This window comes from Martes martes, assembly GCF_963455335.1.
Source record: "Martes martes genome assembly, chromosome: 5".
NCBI lineage: Eukaryota > Metazoa > Chordata > Mammalia > Carnivora > Mustelidae > Martes > Martes martes.
In genome coordinates, this window is record NC_137892.1 from 122,472,553 (window position 1) to 122,484,332 (window position 11,780).

Sequence of the window (11,780 nt, forward strand, 5' to 3'; positions counted from 1 at the left end):
ACTGGGACAGTAGTTCTCAAAGGGTAATTCCAGGACAGGCAACAGCGGTCTCACCTGGGAACTTGTTAGAGACGCAAATTCCCCATTCCCACCAGTCCTACTGAATTAGAAACTCTGGGAGTGGTGCCCAGCCACCTATGTTAAAAAGCCCTCCAGAAGATTCTGGTGCCTGCATAGGTTTGAGACCCATTGCGCTGCAGTATTGCGAGGGAACAAGGGTTTTAAGGGCCAAAATAAAAAAGTCTCATAAAAGGTTGGCTCAGTCTTCACCTGACTTCAGTCCACTTTATATTAATGAGTCAATCTTTTCCTCCTGAGCCATTCTGCCCTCTTCGCCATACTTTTATTATCTGAAAGTAAACCTCTTTTTTAACCATGCTGCCTCCCTATAGAAACAAATGTCCCTTGTAGATATCATCTATAAAACTAAAGCTGCAGTTACATTAAAGAAGCCTTCTGGAATACATAGAACACTATAAACAAACCGCTAGAGGTAAGAAAAGTATTGGTAGATTAAACCACGGCCATATAGAACATTCCTAGTTCTATAACCAATCCCTGTATTAACTAGAAGTCATTAAACAAGACTTGTCCATACAATGGTTTAACTACTTCAGACTGGAATTTAAAAAATTATTTACTTGACTCATATAGTGTTGGAGGAAATTGAATTTGCTGACTTTAGCTGCGTACTAATCCAAATGCCTTGTGATAGTTCACCTGCTACTCTAAAATTCACCGAGTGTGTGTAAATGTAACACACCACACCACACCACAGCCAGAGCGGATTCCCTTCTTAGGCAGAGAAGGTGCTTCCTCCTCTCCCCTACAGTTCTGGAAAGGTCCAGAAGCTGCCAGTGGTAGATCCCGGTACATGCACTCACCCTAATGCAAAGCCTCATTTCTGGTGAGCACACTTTCTTCCCCTGTCTCACCTTTGTGTGCAGCAGCAGGTTCTGATTCACTCTTCCAAATTTTGTTCATCCTGGGCATGGTGGTTACCTTCTCTCCTTCTTGTGCTTCCCTTCCTTTAAGGTACCCGAACCTCTTCTCACCATCTATAGGCTCTGGAAGCAGCCTATCCCACTTTTCCTTTAAGGGGAGGCAAGTGACTCTGACATAACCTCATCAGCATACTCCTACCTCTGACCAATCAACACCAGATGCATGAGAAGTAAGCCATGTTTTGCTGGAACTTTGAGGGAGGAAGCTTCCTTGTTCTTCTAGAGAAGGCTCCTTAAAGAGACCCTTAAGAAGGCTGCTGCCCCAGATATTGTTGGCAGCTGTATTTTCACCACAGAAAAAAACTGGTATGGCAGAGAGCTAAGGGGAGTGACTAAGTGATGTAGACAGGTACTTGATGGGATCTTTGAAATGCTGAATCAAACTAGCCTTGAAATTCACTTAGTCTCTAGATTTGCCAGTTATTTGAACCAATAGATCTTCTTTATTGTTTAAGTCAATTTGAACTAACTTTTTTCTTATATGTAGCCCTAATGCATCCTAAATGCTATTGATCCTTCCATTAAGCAGGGCAATTTGGCAATGTTCAAAAGCCTTAAAAATATATGTACCACCTGAGCCAGCAGTTCCTCTTCTAGGAATTTATCCTAAGGAAACAGTTGAACAACTATGAAGATTTATAAGCACGAGCCTCACAATAATTTTTAGAAGAAGAGAATACCTCAAATGAATTTCTAATGTGCAGCTCATCAAGTATATTGGAGTATAATAATACTGCTGAATACCACGTGACCCTGGAAACTGATAAAGGAAGCTATCCGTATTGGATAGTGAAAGTCACATCTCATGAACAAAGTCAAAATTTAAAAAAAAAACAAACCTGCGGGTGATAGTGTTTTCTTAATCCATTTTACTCAACACAATAGAATAATAATGCTAATGCCATTGAGCTTGAAGTATCAAGAATTTGGTACAGGTTTTGCAGAGCTTTTTAGTCCTAGCTCCATCAGAATCACCTAGAAAACATGCCCACACAGGCACACACAAAACCAGCCAGGACAGCACAGTCCAGTCCAGCTCTCAAAGGAGAAGGGCCACATGCAGAATTTTTAAAAGATCTTAGGTGATTTTTAACACACAGTGGAGACTGAAAATCCTAGTATTCGCTTTTATCCTCAGAACAATGCTGTATTTGTATCCCCTTCATTGTACAGTTGATGACATCCTAGAAAGGTTAACTATCTTGCCTCCTGTAACCTAAGAGATTCCAGACTCTACCAGGGGCTGTTTAACATTAAATACCAGCATCTTTACAATGCTATCAGATTGCCTCTCAGTGACCAAGAGTGAAGATGGGAGGAATTTGGGTGCCAAGAATGAAGGCCAGAAGACTCACAAAAGCATTGTGGTATCTCTGGGTGGTGAGAGTATCATTAATTTAGATGCTTTCTTACAAATTAGATGTTCCTTTTCATACCCAGTATTCCTTTGCATTGTAAGGCATGTATACATATATACATACGTTTGTCTATATATGTATACCCAGGGCATATCATGGTTACTGCTGTCACCATTTCATTACTTTTCAAAACCTCTGCTCAATTACTAACACATTCATAGTATTGTTGTCCAGAACATCACTCCATCTTTCCTGAGGAGAGTCCTGTTGCTTCTAAATATCAAAGTACTTTCTATCCCTTATTCACCTTCAAATGCCAGCTTGTAGTTCCAAAGTAACGTTTACCTACAAGAAATAACCAACAGGTAATGACAAGGTAAGTAGCGTAAGAATACCAAGGTTTACCCACAGAGGTTGCTAAACACCCACTCACATGTGAATCTGAGGCTAGCTCCTCAAGATGGTCAAATCCTTTTGGCATCATTCAGAACAACTGAATGTTCTTTCACTGAACTTTTAAGAACTTGAGTAGCAAAATCACATGAGTCTGCACAATCCCTTTGGCCATGTAATGTCATAGTCTCAGGGAATTAGGATGTGGACGTTTCTCAGAGCCATTAATCTGTGGACCAGTGTGGATCAGTTTTCTCTGCCCTAGTACAACTGGCAGACACAACATACTCATTAATGCCCACTTGCCAAGGCAGTGATTCCCAGGCATAGAAGTGTACAACCCCTACCAAACTCCATGAGGATGCGGGTAGAAATAAGAGAGGAAAGCCATTCCCAAAAGTTGTCATATGCCCTCTGTTTTAAGCATAGTATAGATTCAACATGGACTGTATCTTCATTCTTTCGCATATTCTCTTATGGTTTATAAGTTATATGCAAGGGACACATTTTACTGGTATGGGATATATAACTAAAGCAAAAAAGAGGGCTTAGGAGTATTTTCCTACAGAAAAGAAAAATGGGTTTTTGATGAAGGGCTCAGCAAAGTAGAATTTTCAGGTTGCGTGCTATCAAGTAATTTGTTTCCGATCAGTCTCAGGCAAAATGTGAACTTTATTGCCAAGAAATGGTTTAGTAACAGGACATTTTTTTATTTTGAAACAAAATGGTAACTCAAGCTCCTGAGGGCAAACCTGTCAAGTCTTAGTCCAAATAGCCCTTTTCCATTAGCAAATGGCTCTGGGCAGTGTCACAGCCCTGGATCAAGGGATCTGGTAATTCCTAATAGGAGGAGAAAATCCTCCACGAAGCTCTGGTATCTTTGCTCTTCCTGTGTCCTCAATACACAGAACCTTGGCTGTGCTGATGCCATCACCCAAGGGGACATTTACCCTCCAAGCCATCCTTCTTATTCTTTCAAATATCTGGTTTTTGCGTTCTCTCCAACTTCGAGGTTTACACAGTATCTTCCAGCGCAGAAAATTCTATCATTCTCACTACTCAGTTAAACACAAGATTTGCAGTATGTGAGATTATGCTTCAAAACCCAATACTACACCCTCATGACATTTCTGGAGAACCACAGAGGACATTCATTTAGCAAGTATCTTTTGAGAACCTGTTGTTTGTGAAATTCCCCAAGGCAATAGGTCTTAATCTTGGTTACACCTGGAAATCACCACGCAAAAAAAATTTTTAATATATATTGATACTTGTGGTTCTTCTCCGAAGATTCTGATCTAATCGTCTGAACTATGACCTAAATAATTCATTAAAAATGCAAATCGTATGGCTCCTATATATACCCTTTTTCTCCTTAGGAAATTGTTTCCTGGAGGGGAGGAGTGAGCCCCAGAAAAATGTATTAATCAACACCTCAGATTAGGTTGGGTGGTAATGGTTCTTAGAATATACTTAGAGTATCAAAGTAACGGGTGACTGAGAATTTTAGGGTAGCAAAGAGGTAAGTGAAAAAGTTTGCTCATTTGAGACATAGAATCTTTGTTTGATTCCTACATGGTGAAAACAAAGATATACCATAGAGCCTACACAAAAAGTAATGTTTTCCCCAGAACAACCATGACCGAATGGCAAATGTGGAATCCAGAGATTCAGTGGTCCTGATTCCACTTTGGTCCCCAACATCCTCCACTGTCTGTTTTATTTATAGTAGATTTTAAAAAACCCCTTGAAATGGGAACATTTCAGGAAAGCAGCCTTACAGTCAACATTTAAGTCCCGCACCCTGCTTAGAAGACATTAATTCTGAAATGACAAATAACTTCACTCTCGGCCATCACGTAATATAGATCATTTTATAAGCCATAGTCCTTCCAGGCTGGGTTGTTCCTCACAGATCCTGTACCTCTAAGTGGAGTTCTCATTAGAGGCCAGTGAATGTGCCAGCTTCACATCCTATCCTGTGCATGCATTGATACAAGAAGAAAATAGAAAAAGCCCCAACTAGGTAACTTCTGCTAAGAGTTTTGATTTAAAATTCTGTGTGTTATTTTAAGGCATTTTAGTCCAATTCCCATGTGCATAGTTGAAGCAGGACAGAAATTGCTACTTGAAGCTAATTTTAAGGAACGAAAAGAGTCAAAGTTGACACCAGTCTTTCAACTTCATTCAATCTCTGCTTAACCCTTAAATTTATTCCCCAGGCTAAATAGAACCATCCTAATTTTAACGCCAGAGCCTGAAGCTTTAATACTGTTCACTACCTCTAGCTCTAGTTTTATACCTGGGCACCATTTCTGAGAGGCAAACTGCTTGTTTGTTTCTGGTGCACCATGAGGATAGCGAAGATCACGACCTTTGCTATCCTGAGTCACCTGTGAAGCATTAAGCTAAATTGGTCGTTTGCTCTATCCAGCACACTTGTAAAGGGGTTTAGTTGCAAAAGAAAGCTGCTCTTGTTTTGCATCTTGATATTTGTAAATGACCTTTAAGTCTTATATTATTTCCTCCTTTCCTGAGGGGAAGAAATTTTTTAAAAAGGAAGCCACTTCACTAAGGGGTGACCTATCCACCAGTTCAATGTTCCCTGGCTTAATTTAGTTGTTATTAACATAAGCACAGTAGCTCTTCATGTGTCTTTGACTTTATAACTTACTGAAAATTCAGCTAAAGAAGTCTTTCCAGGGCTCAGAGGGCAGACATATCCACAGTTACCCCCCCAAACCTGCATCTAAGATTCTTTGCGGGCTTTATCTTTTTGTTCTTAGTAGCACAGCTCTCTCTCTCTCTCTCTCTCTCTCTCTCTCTCTCTCACACACACACACACACACACACACACACAAGTCCTATTTTTATGTAATGATAGAGGTGCACAGCCTTAAGTCAAACAGTACCATAAACAAGAGCATTTTAAAAAAATATTAAGTGCCTTCTATTTGTTTCTGCCACACTTCTGCCACACTGTGGCTTCCCACCCCCCACCCCAGAGGCAGTGAAAGCCTCCTGACTTAATCCCCTAGCAAAACAATCCACTAACCACTGCTAAGTTGAAAAGCTAGAACTGGAGAGGACTCTGGCAAACTTTTCTTGAAGAGACATAATTGCTATTAAGGATAGGATTTGCACAGAAAAAAATTTTTGGAAACACAGTCTGGACAATATCTGGTAACACTTCTTCTAAAATGTTAGGAAATTGGACAGTCACATGCAGAAGAATGAAACTGCACCATTTCCTTACTCCGTACACAAAAATACTCAAAAATGGATGAAAGACCTGAATGTGAGAGTGTGAGACAGGAATCCATCGAAATCCTTAAGGAGAACGCAGGCAGCAACCTCTTAGACCTCAGCCACAGCAACTTCTTCCTAGACACATAGCCAAAGGCAAGGGAAGCAAGAGCAAAAATGAACTATTTGTACTTCATCAGGATAAAAAGCTTTTGCACAGCAAAGGAAACAATCAACAAAACCAAAATACAACGGACAGAATGGGAGAAGATATTTGTAAATGACATATCAAATAAAGGGCTAGTATCCAAAGTCTATAAAGAACCTATCCAACTCAACACCCAAGGAACAAATAATCCAATCAAGAAATGGGCAGAAGACATGAACAGACATTTTCTGCAAAGAAGACATCTAAATGGCCAGCAGACACATGAAAAAGTGCTCCACATCACTCAGCATCAGGGAAATACAAATCAAAACCACAGTGAGATACCACCTCACACCAGTCAGAACGGCTAAAATGAACAAGTCAGGAAATGATAGATGTTGGCAAGGATGCAGAGAAAGGGCAACCTTCATACATTGCTGGTGGGAATGCAAGCTGGTACAGTCACTCTGGAAAACAGTATGGAGGTTCTCAAAAAGTTAAAAATGGAGCTACCCTGCAACCCAGCAATCACACTACTAGGTATTTACACTAAAAATACAAATGTAGTGATCCAAAGGGGCACAAGCACCCCAATGTTTATAGCAGCAATGTCCACAACAGCCAAACTACGGGAAGAGACTAGATGTCCATTGGCAGATGAATGGATAAAGATGTGATATATATATACATATATATATAATATATATGTATATATATTAAATATATATATTTACATATATATTTAATATATATATAAAATGGAATATATAAATGGAATATATATATATATAAAATGGAATATATAAATGGAATATTATGCAGCCATCAAAAATGGAACCTTGACATTTGGCAATGACATGGATGGAACTAGAGGGCATTATGCTAAGTGAAATTAGTGAATCAGAGAAAGACAATTATCATATGATCTTGCTGACATGCGGAATTTGAGAAACAAGGTAGGGGATCATGGAGGAAGAGAAGAGAAAATGAAATGGGACAAAACCAGAGAGGATGACAAACCATAAGAGACTCTTAATCTCAGGAAACAAACAGGGTTGTTGGAGGGGAAGGGGGTGGGAGGGATGAGGTAGCTGGGTGATGGACATTGGGGAGGTTATGTGCTATAGTGAGTGCTGTGAATTGTGTCAGACTGGTGAATCACAGACCTATACTCCTGAAACAAATAATACATTTTATGTTAAGAAAAAAAGAAAGAAAACAAACAAAAAAAACCCCAAAAAACAAAAAACAACAAAAAAAATTTTTCCCACAGGAGTGTCTGGGTGGCCCAGTCAGTTAAGCATCTGCCTTCAGCTCAGGTCATCAACCCGGCATCCTGGGAGGTCATCAACCCAAGGTCCTGGAAGCCTCCTTCTCCCTCTGTCTACTGCTCTGTTTGTCCTCTGTTAAATAAATAAAGTCTTCTAAGAAATTAAAAAATATCATTTCTCCTATAGTACTGTAACCAGCAGCCTGTCCTCCTTCACCCAATTTTGCCCAGAGCTTCTGCTCAATAACCCACCATGCATACATCTCCTTGGGGTAGTAGTTTGCCAGTAGTGAGATTTACAGCAGCAAATTCATCTTTTTATTTATTCAGGAACACTCTCTCACTACATAGATGCAAGAGAGCAAGACCCCTTCTTTCTCCTAGAGCCAGAAAGTGGGTAGAAGTACCTTCTGCTTTATCCCCTTTCCTCACAAGAAAATAGGAGAGTGAACCCTAAGTAAATTTATTTCCAGTCACTTGTTCTCAATTGTTGGCCATAGTGCTATCCTTTCTGGAATACCAACACAGCAATCTTGTGTCTCATACTTTCATGTATTGTAAGGATCATACAGATTCGTGAGAATACTTCCAGTCCACATTTCATCACGCATTCAGGTCATAAGATTTCCCCCTCTGTCCGGTTACTTCATCATTTTCGGAACCACCTTCTCTGTCACTGTAAGATTTGTTACATCCTGAGGATATTCCCTTCTCTTGCTCTGTGTTTCCTTCTCAGACCCTGTTCAACTGTTGTCTATTTTTCATCCTCCTCAGTCTCCATGTCCTTTAGAAACTGTGGGCTCTAGTGCTAGGTCCTTCTCTCTGCGCTCTCACTTGGGCCTCCCTTGCACATTCTCCGAAGCTTTGGTTCCCAACTCCTTCAGCCTCCACCACAAAGATGGCCAGGCCTCTGTGGGCACAGAAAAGCTGTTCATCTGCTTCAACTTATTTGTTCAAAAAAAAAAAAAAATCCAAGTAATTTCCCATGGAGATAGCAAGAGACTGCCTCTCTTTCATGTAATCAAGCTGGAGGAGTCCCCCTCCTCTGAGCCTGAACACAGGGCACCTTTTTTTTTTTTTTTTTTAGATTTTATTTATTTATTTGACAGAGATCACAAGTAGGCAGAGAGGCAGACAGAGAGAGAGAGGGGGGAAGCAGGCTCCCTGCCGAGCAGAGAGCCTGATGCGGGGCTCAACCCCAGGACCATGACCTGAGCGGAAGGCAGAGGCTTTAACCCACCGAGCCACCTAGGCGCCCCTACAGGGCACTTTTTCACTCAGTAATCCCAGACCATGCTCCCAGGCAATGTTTCCCCTTTATCACAGTCAAAATAAATGGACATCAATCAACTCCAGGGCTTACAATATGTAAGAGAATTAGGTAAGAATCACCTCCATTAGGGAGAGATGAGAACAGTCACAGGGTTGCACTCTATAAGCAGTGTTGCTTCTTTATTTCCCCTCAGTTTCCACTCACAGTTTACAGGCAGCCATCTGAACCTCCCACACCTAGGATGCCCCCGCTTATCCCTTCCTTCCTTCTCAGCCTTCTGTGGTCTCGAAGCCTTAATCTGAGGCCAAGCTCTGATGGAATGTGCAGTCCTCCTGCTGGGGGACCTAGGGTGACCTACCATGCTCTGCCTGAACGACCTAGAGAAACAGCTGGGTTTTCATTACTCAGCTAGCAAGGTTTCAAGCATATACTGCAAAGAAAGGAGAGCACCATCAAAAACACAAACTTAAGCCTATGGATAATCCAAGCTTGCCTTGTTCTGCCCAACCTTCCCAAACTGACACCAGATGTCCCTAATCAATCAAAACTTCAGGACATGCCTGCAGGAAGCAAAACAATTATAACTCCCCCAAGGGTCCTGCAGAAGCAGGTATGCAAGACTTAGTAGACCATGTTAAGACATTCAATGGCCAGAAATCAGTAGAAACAGGCTTGAGCTAATGCTATGCCTTAGATACCTGTTCCCTTACATCCAGATTCACCCAAGCTACCTGTTCCCCAGAGCAAACCTGACTTGAGTTCCGGGAGGTCAGACTCAGACATATCCCGGAGTTCCTCACTTTCTCAGTCAAGTCCAAGGCAGTCCTCTGGCAGGAAACTCATTGGTAACAGCAGACCTTCTACCACAGACCTGACTAGCTTGCCAGATTTGAAGGACACACCGATATAAGAAATTTCTGAAATTCTGTTCAGTTAGCAAGGCATCTCCCTGAAAATGCAGTCTGCTCCCCAAAACCCTCCGTATCTCCTTCACCTGATCACCCGAAGGTGAGTGAACTATCTGTATCAGAGAGCCCAGCACAGGGTGGGCCATTACTTACCCCAACCCGAGAGAAGAAACAGCCATCTCCAGCTCAGAAGATCTTAGCTGGGTTCTCCCGACTGCCCCGTCCTGATTATATAGGGAGAAGGTTGCTGTAAATGTCCTGGTAATTTAGAGCAGGTGTGAGGAGGACTGGGAATTGCTGCAGAGAAACACTGGGCTCCCAGAGAGGACCGATAGGAAATTGTAGGGCTGGTCTTTGAAACCCTGGTATGTAAGAATCACCTGGAGTCAGTGAAAATGTGTATTTCTAGGGTTCGGTCACAGAGAGCCTATTCAATGATAAATACCCTCCGTACACCTAGTGCATATGGATTGCCACCTCAAAGCAGCAGCTCTAAAACTACAATTAACACTGGAGAACTTTCTACCACACCAAAGGGTTCTGTTCCCGGGGCAAGAGCAGCTTTGGCTCCTGGCTGAGTCAGTGATACTAACAATAATAAAGTGAGCTTTTACAGAGTGGTTGCTTGCTACCAGGCACTGTGTAGTGCTTGATGGGAGTATTTAATCTTCACCAATATATATTAATATCATCCCCATTTTATAAAAGAGGCCTTGAAGGGCTGTTACGTGCCACATAACTGTAAGTAATTAACACTAGGATGGACTCTTGTTGGTCTGACTCAAGTCCCTGACCTTTCTCACCGTTAACCCTTATACCCGGGTAATGTCCCTCAGAATCACGGAAAGTACTGAATCCTCTCATGACCCCATGCCTGGAAGCCATTAAACTCTTTGCTCCTTTGTGTTCTTAGGGATGTCCAGACCCTTCAGTGTAGCTGCGTGGGATCACAGCTCCCCAAGACAGCTGTAGAGGATGATCGCGGAAAATACCTACTCAGCCCTAACTTCTTGTTCGTGAGAGTCTAAGAGCCCTACATGAGTTAACTTATTTCATCATGACTACGACCCTATGATTACTGCTATGTAGATTAGGAAATACTAAAGCCTAAAGAAATGTAAAAGTTGTGAGAGACTGAATATATAAATGGTCAATGAATGACAGGAATATATCTATATCTATATCTATATCAATATAGATATAGATATAGATATAGATATATATACACACACACAGAAGAACGGAATTCTGACCCATAACCTGCAGCAATCTTCCCAGGAAATTCACCTCCTTATCTATGATAAACAGCCCAGGAAGCCAGCCTGCTATGAGTCAGACTCGTTAGAAGTCTGCTATATTCAGTAACAATACAGGAAGCGAAACAATAACTTCTGTAACAATCCACCCCAAATGACCAGGACTTGACTAATAACTGACAATTTCCCTAAATTTTGTCCCCACTTCCAAATTAGGACCAACCAGAGAAACCTGGATGTGCTCTTCTGACCAGTCACATAGATGTCCCACTTCTAACTAGTCAATGGGCTCCAATCCAAGAACAGCCTGAGCCGTCCTTTTTTCCACCACAAAGCTGCCCCCTCCTCTGCCTGCCTTTAAGTCTCGATGAAAACACAAGTGATGGTGGCTGACTCCCTTGCTATATCAAGTTCAGAATAAATAGGCTTTACTTGTTCTCATTCGGTTGGTCTTTGTTTATTTCTACACTTGCTTGAGATTGCATAGCATGTGAGCAGCAGAGCTGGGAATCAAACCAGGCATTTGGACTCCAGAGCCCACCCTCTTTATGCTAGTTTGGGGATGCCGAGCCTGTTCGGGGCCTTCACTCCCAAACTAGTAGATGGCTGCTTCTAAGCCTTTGAAGACACCTGGCTCCCCAGACTAATCTACCAGCTTCATTACAGTCATCTGTCCCAGGGTTTCCCAATATTATTACTACTGACATTTTGGATCCAATAGTCCTTTGTTGGGGGTGGAGCATTGTAGGACACGCATCGTAGGATGCTTAGCAGCTTTCCTGGCCTTGACCAACTTGGGTAGCGGTAGCACCTTCCGAGTTATGACAACCAAAAATAGCTTCAGATACTATCCTGGGCATGTGGAGGAGAAGGTTGGGGAAGAAAACATCCCCCAATTCGGAACCATGATGTAGAACAGTGCTT